General features: G+C 49.9%; 1 protein-coding gene across 1 annotated transcript in view; it reads right to left on the bottom strand.

Moving 5' to 3' along the window:
- LOC143958891 (rho-related GTP-binding protein RhoG-like) overlaps window positions 1-5,547 on the bottom strand; it is a 42,998-nt gene extending 37,451 nt beyond the window's left edge. The window contains exon 1 of the mRNA XM_077467873.1: window positions 5,105-5,547. The gene's annotated coding sequence lies outside the window, so the exon portion shown is untranslated. The remainder of the gene's footprint in view (window positions 1-5,104) is intronic.
- Window positions 5,548-15,732: the final 10,185 nt, after the last annotated feature.

The raw sequence follows: 15,732 nt of genomic DNA, 5'->3' as shown, positions 1-15,732 counted from the left end.
CCTGTGCTGAGTTCGCTGGGTCTGTACACCCGCTGTGCCCATTATGAGGGGTTCCCACCATCCCTGTGCTGAGTTCGCTGGGTCTGTACACCCGCTGTGCCCATTATGAGAGGTTCCCACCATCCCTGTGCTGAGTTCCCGGGTCTTTACACCCGCTGTGCCCATTATGAGGGGTTCCCACCATCCCTGTGCTGAGTTCCCGGGTCTGTACACCCGCTGTGCCCATTATGAGGGGTTCCCACCATCCCTGTGCTGAGTTCCCGGGTCTTTACACCCGCTGTGCCCATTATGAGGGGTTCCCACCATCCCTGTGCTGAGTTCCCGGGTCTGTACACCCACTGTACCCATTATGAGGGGTTCCCACCATCCCTGTGCCGAGTTCCCGAGTCTGTACACCCGCTGTGCCCATTATGAGGGGTTCCCACCATCCCTGTGCCGAGTTCCCGAGTCTGTACACCCGCTGTGCCCATTATGAGGGGTTCCCACCATCCCTGTGCCGAGTTCCTGGGTCTGTACACCCGCTGTGCCCATTATGAGGGGTTCCCACCATCCCTGTGCTGTGTTCCCGGGTCTGTACACCCGCTGTGCCCATTATGAGGGGTTCCCACCATCCCTGTGCCGAGTTCCTGGGTCTTTACACCCGCTGTGCCCATTATGAGGGGTTCCCACCATCCCTGTGCTGAGTTCCCGGGTCTGTACACCCACTGTACCCATTATGAGGGGTTCCCACCATCCCTGTGCCGAGTTCCCGAGTCTGTACACCCGCTGTGCCCATTATGAGGGGTTCCCACCATCCCTGTGCCGAGTTCCCGAGTCTGTACACCCGCTGTGCCCATTATGAGGGGTTCCCACCATCCCTGTGCCGAGTTCCTGGGTCTGTACACCCGCTGTGCCCATTATGAGGGGTTCCCACCATCCCTGTGCTGAGTTCCCGGGTCTGTACACCCGCTGTGCCCATTATGAGGGGTGCCCACCATCCCTGTGCTGAGTTCCCCGGTCTGTACACCCGCTGTGCCCATTATGAGGGGTTCCCACCATCCCTGTGCTGAGTTCCCGGGTCTGTACACCCGCTGTGCCCATTATGAGGGGTTCCCACCATCCCTGTGATGAGTTCCCGGGTCTGTACACCCGCTGTGCCCATTATGAGGGGTTCCCACCATCCCTGTGCCGAGTTCCCGAGTCTGTACACCCGCTGTGCCCATTATGAGGGGTTCCCACCATCCCTGTGCTGAGTTCCCGGGTCTGTACACCCGCTGTGCCCATTATGAGGGGTTCCCACCATCCCTGTGCTGAGTTCCCGGGTCTGTATACCCGCTGTGCCCATTATGAGGGGTTCCCACCATCCCTGTGCTGAGTTCGCTGGGTCTGTACACCCGCTGTGCCCATTATGAGGAGTTCCCACCATCCCTGTGCTGAGTTCCCGGGTCTGTACACCCGCTGTACCCATTATGAGGGGTTCACACCATCCCTGTGCCGAGTTCCTGGGTCTGTACACCCGCTGTGCCCATTATGAGGGGTTCCCACCATCCCTGTGCTGAGTTCCCGGGTCTGTACACCCGCTGTACCCATTATGAGGGGTTCACACCATCCCTGTGCCGAGTTCCTGGGTCTGTACACCCACTGTGCCCATTATGAGAGGTTCCCACCATCCCTGTGCTGAGTTCCTGGGTCTTTACACCCGCTGTGCCCATTATGAGGGGTTCCCACCATCCCTGTGCCGAGTTCCCGAGTCTGTACACCCGCTGTGCCCATTATGAGGGGTTCCCACCATCCCTGTGCCGAGTTCCCGAGTCTTTACACCCACTGTGCCCATTATGAGGGGTTCCCACCATCCCTGTGCCGAGTTCCTGAGTCTGTACACCCGCTGTGCCCATTATGAGGGGTTCCCACCATCCCTGTGCCGAGTTCCCGAGTCTGTACACCCGCTGTGCCCATTATGAGGGGTTCCCACCATCCCTGTGCCGAGTTCCCGAGTCTGTACACCCGCTGTGCCCATTATGAGGGGTTCCCACCATCCCTGTGCCGAGTTCCCGAGTCTGTACACCCGCTGTGCCCATTATGAGGGGTTCCCACCATCCCTGTGCTGAGCTCCTGGGTCTGTACACCCGCTGTGCCCATTATGAGGGGTTCCCACCATCCCTGTGCCGAGTTCCTGGGTCTGTACACCCGCTGTGCCCATTATGAGGGGTTCCCACCATCCCTGTGCTGAGTTCGCTGGGTCTGTACACCCGCTGTGCCCATTATGAGGAGTTCCCACCATCCCTGTGCTGAGTTCCCGGGTCTGTACACCCGCTGTGCCCATTATGAGGGGTTCCCACCATCCCTGTGCTGAGTTCCCGGGTCTGTACACCCGCTGTGCCCATTATGAGGGGTTCTCACCATCCCTGTGCTGAGTTCCCGGGTCTGTACACCCGCTGTGCCCATTATGAGGGGTTCTCACCATCCCTGTGCTGATTTCCCGGGTCTGTACACCCGCTGTGCCCATTATGAGGGGTTCTCACCATCCCTGTGCCGAGTTCCCGGGTCTGTACACCCGCTGTGCCCATTATGAGGGGTTCTCACCATCCTTGTGCTGAGTTCCCGGGTCTGTACACCCGCTGTGCCCATTATGAGGGGTTCTCACCATCCCTGTGCTGAGTTCCTGGGTCTGTACACCCGCTGTACCCATTATGAGGGGTTCTCACCATCCCTGTGCTGAGTTCCCGGGTCTGTACACCCGCTGTGCCCATTATGAGGGGTTCCCACCATCCCTGTGCTGAGTTCCCGGGTCTGTACACCCGCTGTGCCCATTATGAGGGTTCCCACCATCCCTGTGCTGAGTTCCCGGGTCTGTACACCCGCTGTGCCCATTATGAGGGGTTCTCACCATCCCTGTGCTGAGTTCCCGGGTCTGTACACCCGCTGTGCCCATTATGAGGGGTTCCCACCATCCCTGTGCTGAGTTCCCGGGTCTGTACACCCGCTGTACCCATTATGAGGGGTTCTCACCATCCCTATGCTGAGTTCCCGGGTCTGTACACCCGCTGTGCCCATTATGAGGGGTTCCCACCATCCCTGTGCTGAGTTCCCGGGTCTGTACACCCGCTGTACCCATTATGAGGGGTTCTCACCATCCCTGTGCTGAGTTCCCGGGTCTGTACACCCGCTGTGCCCATTATGAGGGGTTCTCACCATCCCTGTGCCGAGTTCCCGGGTCTGTACACCCGCTGTGCCCATTATGAGGGGTTCTCACCATCCCTGTGCTGAGTTCCCGGGTCTGTACACCCGCTGTGCCCATTATGAGGGGTTCTCACCATCCCTGTGCTGAGTTCCCGGGTCTGTACACCCGCTGTGCCCATTATGAGGGGTTCCCACCATCCCTGTGCCGAGTTCCCGGGTCTGTACACCTGCTGTGCCCATTATGAGGGGTTCCCACCATCCCTGTGCCGAGTTCCCGGGTCTGTACACCCGCTGTGCCCATTATGAGGGGTTCCCACCATCCCTGTGCCGAGTTCCCGGGTCTGTACACCCGCTGTGCCCATTATGAGGGGTTCTCAACCTTCCCTGTGTTGAGATCCCGGGTCTGTACACCCGCTGTGCCCATTATGAGGGGTTCTCACCATCCCTGTGCTGAGTTCCCGGGTCTGTACACCCGCTGTACCCATTATGAGGGGTTCTCACCATCCCTGTGCTGAGTTCCCGGGTCTGTACACCCGCTGTACCCATTATGAGGGGTTCTCACCATCCCTGTGCTGAGTTCCCGGGTCTGTACACCCGCTGTACCCATTATGAGGGGTTCTCACCATCCCTGTGCTGAGTTCCCGGGTCTGTACACCCGCTGTACCCATTATGAGGGGTTCTCACCATCCCTGTGCTGAGTTCCCGGGTCTGTACACCCGCTGTACCCATTATGAGGGGTTCTCACCATCCCTGTGCTGAGTTCCCGGGTCTGTACACCCGCTGTGCCCATTATGAGGGGTTCCCACCATCCCTGTGCTGAGTTCCGGGGTCTGTACACCCGCTGTGCCCATTTTGAGGGGTTCCCACCATCCCTGTGCTGAGTTCCTGGGTCTGTACACCCACTGTGCCCATTATGAGGGGTTCCCGCCATCCCTGTGCTAAGTTCCCGGGTCTGTACACCCGCTGTGCCCATAATGGGGGGTTCCCACCATCCCTGTGCTGAGTTCCCGGGTCTGTACACCCGCTGTGCCCATTAGTAGGGGTTCTCACCATCCCTGTGCTGAGTTCCCGGGTCTGTACACCCGCTGTGCCCATTATGAGGGGTTCCCACCATCCCTGTGCTGAGTTCCCAGGTCTGTACACCCGCTGTGCCCATTATGAGGGGTTCTCACCATCCCTGTGCTGAGTTCCCGGGTCTGTACACCCGCTGTGCCCATTATGAGGGGTCCCACCATCCCTGTGCTGAGTTCCCGGGTCTGTACACCCGCTGTGCCCATTATGAGGGGTTCCCAGCATCCCTGTGCTGAGTTCCCGGGTCTGTACACCCGCCGTGCCCATTATGAGGGGTTCTCACCATCCCTGTGCTGAGTTCCCGGGTCTGTACACCCGCTGTGCCCATTATGAGGGGTTCCCACCATCCCTGTGCTGAGTTCCCGGGTCTGTACACCCACTGTGCCCATTATGAGGGGTTCCCACCATCCCTGTGCTGAGTTCCCGGGTCTGTACACCCGCTGTGCCCATTATGAGGGGTTCCCACCATCCCTGTGCTGAGTTCCCGGGTCTGTACACCCGCTGTGCCCATTATGAGGGGCTCCCACCATGAGGTTTTGATGGGAACATTAGAGTGTAAGCTCCTCTGGTACAGAGACTGATGTGACAGCACTGCGGTATATGTCAGAGCTATTTCTATAGGATGAGGCGTTTTTGGAGGGGGAGGGTGCAGTAGAATGGATATTTGCTCTAATCTGAGGGAGGATTTTCGGGTCCCCACCCTCCGCTTTCATTATTAGTCAGGGTGGAAGAGCTCATCTAGAGGACCTCCACCCAGATTCCTACCAGAGGGAGAGTCTTGATGGTAACTACATCTCTCAGCAGGTTCTTCTCCTTCTGTTGGAGAGTGCCGGAAAAGATAAAAACCAAACCATAAAAAATAGAAGACACTCACCGCTCATATCTCTGGGGGCAGAAAGGGGCTCCTCCGGGTGCTGTGACTTGGCTAGTAAAGTGAGGAGTTTCCTGGGTGTCCAAAGAGGTCCCCAAGCAAGTTCTGGTCTCTTGGAGGTTTTGGGGATCGGTGGTCAGTAGAGGTCCTCTGGAGATTGGGAGGTCCTGCAATAGCCAGAAGGGGTCCTTTGGACTTGTGAGTTCCCGCAGTGGACAGGAGATGCCCCCTGGGTATTGGGAGTTCAGATTCAGATGCGCAATACTTTACTAATCCCAAAGAGAGATCCTCTGGGTATTGGAAGGTCCCGGATAGATCAGAAGTCCAATGAGAATTGTTAGATCCTGCAGTGGTCAGGAGAAGTCTTCTGGGTATTGCGGGTCCTGAAGTGGTCAGGAGAGGTCCTTTGGGGTTTGGGAGGTTCAGCAGTGGTCAGGAGAGGTCTTCTGGGTATTGCGGGTCCTGAAGTGGTCAGGAGAGGTCCTTTGGGGTTTGGGAGGTTCAGCAGTGGTCAGGAGAGGTCTTCTGGGTATTGCGGGGTCCTGAAGTGCTCAGGAGAGGTCCTTTGGGGTTTGGGAGGTTCAGCAGTGGTCAGGAGAAGTCTTCTGGGTATTGCGGGTCCTGAAGTGGTCAGGAGAGGTCCTTTGGGGTTTGGGAGGTTCAGCAGTGGTCAGGAGAAGTCTTCTGGGTATTGCGGGGTCCTGAAGGTCCTTTGGGGTTTGGGAGGTTCAGCAGTGGTCAGGAGAGGTCTTCTGGGTATTTAGAGGTCCTTCAGTGGTCAGTGGAGATCATTTGAGTATTGGAAAGTCTTGCAGTGGCAAGGAGAAGTTATCTGCATATTATGAGATCCTGAAAGGGTCAGAAGAGGTCCTTTACGAATTGCGAGGTTCTGCAGTGGCCAGGAGTGGTCCTCTCGATATTAGGAGGTCCCGCAGTAGCCAGGGAAGGTCCTCTGGGTACTAGGAGATCCGACAGTGGTCAGGAGAGGTTCTATGGCTATTGAGAGGTCCTGCAGTGGCCAGTAGATGTTGTCTGGGTCCTGGCTGGCCAGGAAAGGTCTTCTGGGAACTAGAAGGTCCAGCAGTGGCCAGGAGAGGTCCTCTGAGTATTGGGAGGTCCTGCAGTGGCCAGGAGAGGTCCTCTGGGTATTGGGAGGTCCTGCAGTGGCCAGGAGAGGTCCTCTGGGTATAGGCAGGTCCTGCAGTTGCCAGGAGAGGTCCTCTGGGTATAGGCAGGTCCTGCAGTTGCCAGGAAAGGTCTTCTGGGAACTAGAAGGTCCAGCAGTGGCCAGGAGAGGTCCTCTGTGTATTGGGAGGTCCTGCAGTTGCCAGGAGAGGTCCTCTGAGTATTGGGAGGTCCTGCAGTTGCCAGGAGAGGTCCTCTGAGTATTGGGAGGTCCTGCAGTTGCCAGGAGAGGTCCTCTGAGTATTGGGAGGTCCTGCAGTTGCCAGGAGAGGTCCTCTGAGTATTGGGAGGTCCTGCAGTTGCCAGGAGAGGTCCTCTGGGTATTGGGAGGTCCTGCAGTGGCCAGGAGAGGTCCTCTGGGTATAGGCAGGTCCTGCAGTTGCCAGGAGAGGTCCTCTGGGTATTTGGAGGTCCTGCAGTGGCCAGGAGAGGTCCTCTGGGTATAGGCAGGTCCTGCAGTTGCCAGGAGAGGTCCTCTGGGTATTTGGAGGTCCTGCAGTGGCCAGGAGAGGTCCTCTGGGTATTGGGAGGTCCTGCAGTGGCCAGGAGAGGTCCTCTGGGTATAGGCAGGTCCGGCAGTGGCCAGGAGAGGTCCTCTGAGTATTGGGAGGTCCTTCAGTTGCCAGGAGAGGTCCTCTGGGTATTTGGAGGTCCTGCAGTGGCCAGGAGAGGTCCTCTGAGTATTGGGAGGTCCTGCAGTTGCCAGGAGAGGTCCTCTGAGTATTGGGAGGTCCTGCAGTTGCCAGGAGAGGTCCTCTGGGTATTTGGAGGTCCTGCAGTGGCCAGGAGAGGTCCTCTGGGTATAGGCAGGTCCGGCAGTGGCCAGGAGAGGTCCTCTGGGTATTAGGAGGGCACTGTAACCTCTGTGGGTCCTCAGAGACGTTGGCGAGAACGCGGGTGAAGTATTTTAGGGCGTATGGAGGCGAGAGAGCAATGCAGAAGTGAGTTTAGCAGAAGGAAGTGACTGGGAGGAAGTTAAGACACAGCACAGGCAGTTCTCATGCTGCTCCCCCTCTCTCTCCACACATTGGAGGGATTCCAGAAACAGGGCCGGGGTCTGTGCGGAGGGATGATGGGGGCCACAGGTCACATCTGGAGAAGATCAGGAGGAGGAAGAGGGGACATTGCAGGGACTTCCAGGAGCCCCACCACAGTCCTCCCACACCAAGCCCAATGTTTGATAATAAACCTTTACTAGTTCCTGTTCTGAGCTGACGGTCCCTCCTGGGTCCCTATTACTCCCCTCAGTCCCTACTCTAGGTCTGAGTCCCTACTCTAGGTCTGAGTCCCTACTCTAGGTCTGAGTCCCTACTCTAGGTCTGAGTCCCTACTCTAGGTCTGAGTCCCTACTCTAGGTCTGATGTATTAATAAATAGACCGAAATAATACAATGTAGGGACCGGAGGGATCAGCAGCTCAGAGACTCCCCCCCCCCTTTCCATAATTCAGCGAGAGATCGAAATAATCATAAAGGAGAAAATCCGACTTCAGGAGGGGGGCATAGATAGGAAGATTCGGGGTCCTCTGAAAATAACCCCAAGGGGCAAAAAGCGGGGGGGAGGGGGGATACAACTTCATAATCAAGAAACATAAAGAAAGGAAAAAAAAACAAACTCCGAAATCCACAGAGAGAAAAAATGGCGGGAAAAGAATTTGTGTTTTTATTTGTCTTCTATTTTACCAATAAATGTAAATATCAGCAAAATAATAATAATAATAATAATAAAAATAACAATGTGAATTATTTGTCTTTATTATCAGCTGGTGATCCCGCCAGTTGGCGGTTATTGATAGTCGGCGGATGTAACATGAGCCTCCAGCAGGGGCCTCGTAGGAGCCGTAGAGTCCGGGGGGGGGAGGGGGGTGATACTCACTGACCTCTGTAGCTGAAGGCACTGTGGAGACACGGCAGCCAAATCACTGCTGGGAGAGGGAGCAGAGCAAACTGACCAACCTTCCAGAGCCAAACAGTACTCCACCCTACCTACAGGGGGACTTGTTCTGTGTCCTGTATGTTGGGTGTAATTCTCGGTATCTCTTCTTATTCTGTATGTATGGACTCTGCACAGTACCACTTCTCTTGTCCTGTATGTCGGGTGTAATTCTCGGTATCTCTTCTTATTCTGTATGTATGGACTCTGCACAGTACTACTTCTCTTGTCCTGTATGTCGGGTGTAATTCTCGGTATCTCTTCTTATTCTGTATGTATGGACTCTGCACAGTACTACTTCTCTTGTCCTGTATGTCGGGTGTAATTCTCGGTATCTGTTCTTATTCTGTATGTATGGACTCTGCACAGTACTACTTCTCTTGTCCTGTATGTCGGGTGTAATTCTCGGTATCTGTTCTTATTCTGTATGTATGGACTCTGCACAGTACTACTTCTCTTGTCCTGTATGTCGGGTGTAATTCTCGGTATCTGTTCTTATTCTGTATGTATGGACTCTGCACAGTACTACTTCTCTTGTCCTGTATGTCGGGTGTAATTCTCGGTATCTGTTCTTATTCTGTATGTATGGACTCTGCACAGTACCACTTCTCTTGTCCTGTATGTCGGGTGTAATTCTCGGTATCTGTTCTTATTCTGTATGTGTGGACTCTGCACAGTACTACTTCTCTTGTCCTGTATGTCGGGTGTAATTCTCGGTATCTGTTCTTATTCTGTATGTATGGACTCTGCACAGTACCACTTCTCTTGTCCTGTATGTCGGGTGTAATTCTCGGTATCTCTTCTTATTCTGTATGTATGGACTCTGCACAGTACTACTTCTCTTGTCCTGTATGTCGGGTGTAATTCTCGGTATCTCTTCTTATTCTGCATGTATGGACTCTGCACAGTACTACTTCTCTTGTCCTGTATGTCGGGTGTAATTCTCGGTATCTGTTCTTATTCTGTATGTATGGACTCTGCACAGTACTACTTCTCTTGTCCTGTATGTCGGGTGTAATTCTCGGTATCTGTTCTTATTCTGTATGTATGGACTCTGCACAGTACCACTTCTCTTGTCCTGTATGTCGGGTGTAATTCTCGGTATCTGTTCTTATTCTGTATGTATGGACTCTGCACAGTACCACTTCTCTTGTCCTGTATGTCGGGTGTAATTCTCGGTATCTGTTCTTATTCTGTATGTATGGACTCTGCACAGTACCACTTCTCTTGTCCTGTATGTCGGGTGTAATTCTCGGTATCTCTTCTTATTCTGTATGTATGGACTCTGCACAGTACTACTTCTCTTGTCCTGTATGTCGGGTGTAATTCTCGGTATCTCTTCTTATTCTGTATGTATGGACTCTGCACAGTACCACTTCTCTTGTCCTGTATGTCGGGTGTAATTCTCGGTATCTCTTCTTATTCTGTATGTATGGACTCTGCACAGTACTACTTCTCTTGTCCTGTATGTCGGGTGTAATTCTCGGTATCTCTTCTTATTCTGCATGTATGGACTCTGCACAGTACCACTTCTCTTGTCCTGTATGTCGGGTGTAATTCTCGGTATCTCTTCTTATTCTGTATGTATGGACTCTGCACAGTACTACTTCTCTTGTCCTGTATGTCGGGTGTAATTCTCGGTATCTGTTCTTATTCTGTATGTATGGACTCTGCACAGTACTACTTCTCTTGTCCTGTATGTCGGGTGTAATTCTCGGTATCTGTTCTTATTCTGTATGTATGGGCTCTGCACAGTACCACTTCTCTTGTCCTGTATGTCGGGTGTAATTCTCGGTATCTCTTCTTATTCTGTATGTATGGACTCTGCACAGTACTACTTCTCTTGTCCTGTATGTCGGGTGTAATTCTCGGTATCTCTTCTTATTCTGTATGTATGGACTCTGCACAGTACTACTTCTCTTGTCCTGTATGTCGGGTGTAATTCTCGGTATCTCTTCTTATTCTGTATTTATGGACTCTGCACAGTACCACTTCTCTTGTCCTGTATGTCGGGTGTAATTCTCGGTATCTGTTCTTATTCTGTATGTATGGACTCTGCACAGTACCACTTCTCTTGTCCTGTATGTCGGGTGTAATTCTCGGTATCTGTTCTTATTCTGTATGTATGGACTCTGCACAGTACCACTTCTCTTGTCCTGTATGTCGGGTGTAATTCTCGGTATCTGTTCTTATTCTGTATGTATGGACTCTGCACAGTACCACTTCTCTTGTCCTGTATGTCGGGTGTAATTCTCGGTATCTCTTCTTATTCTGTATGTATGGACTCTGCACAGTACTACTTCTCTTGTCCTGTATGTCGGGTGTAATTCTCGGTATCTCTTCTTATTCTGTATGTATGGACTCTGCACAGTACCACTTCTCTTGTCCTGTATGTCGGGTGTAATTCTCGGTATCTCTTCTTATTCTGTATGTATGGACTCTGCACAGTACTACTTCTCTTGTCCTGTATGTCGGGTGTAATTCTCGGTATCTCTTCTTATTCTGCATGTATGGACTCTGCACAGTACCACTTCTCTTGTCCTGTATGTCGGGTGTAATTCTCGGTATCTCTTCTTATTCTGTATGTATGGACTCTGCACAGTACTACTTCTCTTGTCCTGTATGTCGGGTGTAATTCTCGGTATCTCTTCTTATTCTGCATGTATGGACTCTGCACAGTACCACTTCTCTTGTCCTGTATGTCGGGTGTAATTCTCGGTATCTGTTCTTATTCTGTATGTATGGACTCTGCACAGTACTACTTCTCTTGTCCTGTATGTCGGGTGTAATTCTCGGTATCTGTTCTTATTCTGTATGTATGGGCTCTGCACAGTACCACTTCTCTTGTCCTGTATGTCGGGTGTAATTCTCGGTATCTCTTCTTATTCTGTATGTATGGACTCTGCACAGTACTACTTCTCTTGTCCTGTATGTCGGGTGTAATTCTCGGTATCTGTTCTTATTCTGTATTTATGGACTCTGCACAGTACCACTTCTCTTGTCCTGTATGTCGGGTGTAATTCTCGGTATCTGTTCTTATTCTGTATGTATGGACTCTGCACAGTACCACTTCTCTTGTCCTGTATGTCGGGTGTAATTCTCGGTATCTGTTCTTATTCTGTATGTATGGACTCTGCACAGTACCACTTCTCTTGTCCTGTATGTCGGGTGTAATTCTCGGTATCTGTTCTTATTCTGTATGTATGGACTCTGCACAGTACCACTTCTCTTGTCCTGTATGTCGGGTGTAATTCTCGGTATCTGTTCTTATTCTGTATGTATGGACTCTGCACAGTACTACTTCTCTTGTCCTGTATGTCGGGTGTAATTCTCGGTATCTGTTCTTATTCTGTATGTATGGACTCTGCACAGTACCACTTCTCTTGTCCTGTATGTCGGGTGTAATTCTCGGTATCTGTTCTTATTCTGTATGTATGGACTCTGCACAGTACTACTTCTCTTGTCCTGTATGTCGGGTGTAATTCTCGGTATCTCTTCTTATTCTGTATGTATGGACTCTGCACAGTACCACTTCTCTTGTCCTGTATGTCGGGTGTAATTCTCGGTATCTGTTCTTATTCTGTATGTATGGACTCTGCACAGTACTACTTCTCTTGTCCTGTATGTCGGGTGTAATTCTCGGTATCTGTTCTTATTCTGTATGTATGGACTCTGCACAGTACTACTTCTCTTGTCCTGTATGTCGGGTGTAATTCTCGGTATCTCTTCTTATTCTGTATGTATGGACTCTGCACAGTACTACTTCTCTTGTCCTGTATGTCGGGTGTAATTCTCGGTATCTGTTCTTATTCTGTATGTATGGACTCTGCACAGTACTACTTCCCTTGTCCTGTATGTCGGGTGTAATTCTCGGTATCTGTTCTTATTCTGTATGTATGGACTCTGCACAGTACTACTTCTCTTGTCCTGTATGTCGGGTGTAATTCTCGGTATCTGTTCTTATTCTGTATGTATGGACTCTGCACAGTACTACTTCTCTTGTCCTGTATGTCGGGTGTAATTCTCGGTATCTCTTCTTATTCTGTATGTATGGACTCTGCACAGTACCACTTCTCTTGTCCTGTATGTCGGGTGTAATTCTCGGTATCTCTTCTTATTCTGTATGTATGGACTCTGCACAGTACCACTTCTCTTGTCCTGTATGTCGGGTGTAATTCTCAGTATCTGTTCTTATTCTGTATGTATGGACTCTGCACAGTACTACTTCCCTTGTCCTGTATGTCGGGTGTAATTCTCGGTATCTGTTCTTATTCTGTATGTATGGACTCTGCACAGTACTACTTCTCTTGTCCTGTATGTCGGGTGTAATTCTCGGTATCTGTTCTTATTCTGTATGTATGGACTCTGCACAGTACTACTTCTCTTGTCCTGTATGTCGGGTGTAATTCTCGGTATCTCTTCTTATTCTGTATGTATGGACTCTGCACAGTACCACTTCTCTTGTCCTGTATGTCGGGTGTAATTCTCGGTATCTGTTCTTATTCTGTATGTATGGACTCTGCACAGTACCACTTCTCTTGTCCTGTATGTCGGGTGTAATTCTCGGTATCTGTTCTTATTCTGTATGTGTGGACTCTGCACAGTACTACTTCTCTTGTCCTGTATGTCGGGTGTAATTCTCGGTATCTGTTCTTATTCTGTATGTATGGACTCTGCACAGTACCACTTCTCTTGTCCTGTATGTCGGGTGTAATTCTCGGTATCTCTTCTTATTCTGTATGTATGGACTCTGCACAGTACTACTTCTCTTGTCCTGTATGTCGGGTGTAATTCTCGGTATCTCTTCTTATTCTGTATGTATGGACTCTGCACAGTACCACTTCTCTTGTCCTGTATGTCGGGTGTAATTCTCGGTATCTCTTCTTATTCTGTATGTATGGACTCTGCACAGTACTACTTCTCTTGTCCTGTATGTCGGGTGTAATTCTCGGTATCTCTTCTTATTCTGCATGTATGGACTCTGCACAGTACCACTTCTCTTGTCCTGTATGTCGGGTGTAATTCTCGGTATCTCTTCTTATTCTGTATGTATGGACTCTGCACAGTACTACTTCTCTTGTCCTGTATGTCGGGTGTAATTCTCGGTATCTGTTCTTATTCTGTATGTATGGACTCTGCACAGTACTACTTCTCTTGTCCTGTATGTCGGGTGTAATTCTCGGTATCTGTTCTTATTCTGTATGTATGGGCTCTGCACAGTACCACTTCTCTTGTCCTGTATGTCGGGTGTAATTCTCGGTATCTCTTCTTATTCTGTATGTATGGACTCTGCACAGTACTACTTCTCTTGTCCTGTATGTCGGGTGTAATTCTCGGTATCTCTTCTTATTCTGTATGTATGGACTCTGCACAGTACTACTTCTCTTGTCCTGTATGTCGGGTGTAATTCTCGGTATCTCTTCTTATTCTGTATTTATGGACTCTGCACAGTACCACTTCTCTTGTCCTGTATGTCGGGTGTAATTCTCGGTATCTGTTCTTATTCTGTATGTATGGACTCTGCACAGTACCACTTCTCTTGTCCTGTATGTCGGGTGTAATTCTCGGTATCTGTTCTTATTCTGTATGTATGGACTCTGCACAGTACCACTTCTCTTGTCCTGTATGTCGGGTGTAATTCTCGGTATCTGTTCTTATTCTGTATGTATGGACTCTGCACAGTACCACTTCTCTTGTCCTGTATGTCGGGTGTAATTCTCGGTATCTCTTCTTATTCTGTATGTATGGACTCTGCACAGTACTACTTCTCTTGTCCTGTATGTCGGGTGTAATTCTCGGTATCTCTTCTTATTCTGTATGTATGGACTCTGCACAGTACCACTTCTCTTGTCCTGTATGTCGGGTGTAATTCTCGGTATCTCTTCTTATTCTGTATGTATGGACTCTGCACAGTACTACTTCTCTTGTCCTGTATGTCGGGTGTAATTCTCGGTATCTCTTCTTATTCTGCATGTATGGACTCTGCACAGTACCACTTCTCTTGTCCTGTATGTCGGGTGTAATTCTCGGTATCTCTTCTTATTCTGTATGTATGGACTCTGCACAGTACTACTTCTCTTGTCCTGTATGTCGGGTGTAATTCTCGGTATCTCTTCTTATTCTGCATGTATGGACTCTGCACAGTACCACTTCTCTTGTCCTGTATGTCGGGTGTAATTCTCGGTATCTGTTCTTATTCTGTATGTATGGACTCTGCACAGTACTACTTCTCTTGTCCTGTATGTCGGGTGTAATTCTCGGTATCTGTTCTTATTCTGTATGTATGGGCTCTGCACAGTACCACTTCTCTTGTCCTGTATGTCGGGTGTAATTCTCGGTATCTCTTCTTATTCTGTATGTATGGACTCTGCACAGTACTACTTCTCTTGTCCTGTATGTCGGGTGTAATTCTCGGTATCTGTTCTTATTCTGTATTTATGGACTCTGCACAGTACCACTTCTCTTGTCCAGTATGTCGGGTGTAATTCTCGGTATCTGTTCTTATTCTGTATGTATGGACTCTGCACAGTACCACTTCTCTTGTCCTGTATGTCGGGTGTAATTCTCGGTATCTGTTCTTATTCTGTATGTATGGACTCTGCACAGTACCACTTCTCTTGTCCTGTATGTCGGGTGTAATTCTCGGTATCTGTTCTTATTCTGTATGTATGGACTCTGCACAGTACCACTTCTCTTGTCCTGTATGTCGGGTGTAATTCTCGGTATCTGTTCTTATTCTGTATGTATGGACTCTGCACAGTACCACTTCTCTTGTCCTGTATGTCGGGTGTAATTCTCGGTATCTGTTCTTATTCTGTATGTATGGACTCTGCACAGTACTACTTCTCTTGTCCTGTATGTCGGGTGTAATTCTCGGTATCTGTTCTTATTCTGTATGTATGGACTCTGCACAGTACCACTTCTCTTGTCCTGTATGTCGGGTGTAATTCTCGGTATCTGTTCTTATTCTGTATGTATGGACTCTGCACAGTACTACTTCTCTTGTCCTGTATGTCGGGTGTAATTCTCGGTATCTCTTCTTATTCTGTATGTATGGACTCTGCACAGTACCACTTCTCTTGTCCTGTATGTCGGGTGTGATTCTCGGTATCTGTCCTTATTCTGTATGTATGGACTCTGCACAGTACTACTTCTCTTGTCCTGTATGTCGGGTGTAATTCTCGGTATCTGTTCTTATTCTGTATGTATGGACTCTGCACAGTACCACTTCTCTTGTTGTGTATGTCGGGTGTAATTCTCAGTATCTGTTCTTATTCTGTATGTATGGACTCTGCACAGTACTACTTCTCTTGTCCTGTATGTCGGGTGTAATTCTCGGTATCTGTTCTTATTCTGTATGTATGGACTCTGCACAGTACTACTTCTCTTGTCCTGTATGTCGGGTGTAATTCTCGGTATCTGTTCTTATTCTGTATGTATGGACTCTGCACAGTACTACTTCTCTTGTCCTGTATGTCGGGTGTAATTCTCGGTATCTGTTCTTATTCTGTATGT

Source organism: Lithobates pipiens, unplaced genomic scaffold, assembly GCF_037356315.1.
Source record: "Lithobates pipiens isolate NorthernLeopardFrog02 unplaced genomic scaffold, aLitPip1_a1.2 Scaffold_63, whole genome shotgun sequence".
Taxonomy (NCBI): Eukaryota; Metazoa; Chordata; class Amphibia; order Anura; family Ranidae; genus Lithobates; species Lithobates pipiens.
Note: the sequence above shows the minus strand (reverse complement) of the source record. Positions and strands in the feature narration are given on the sequence as shown.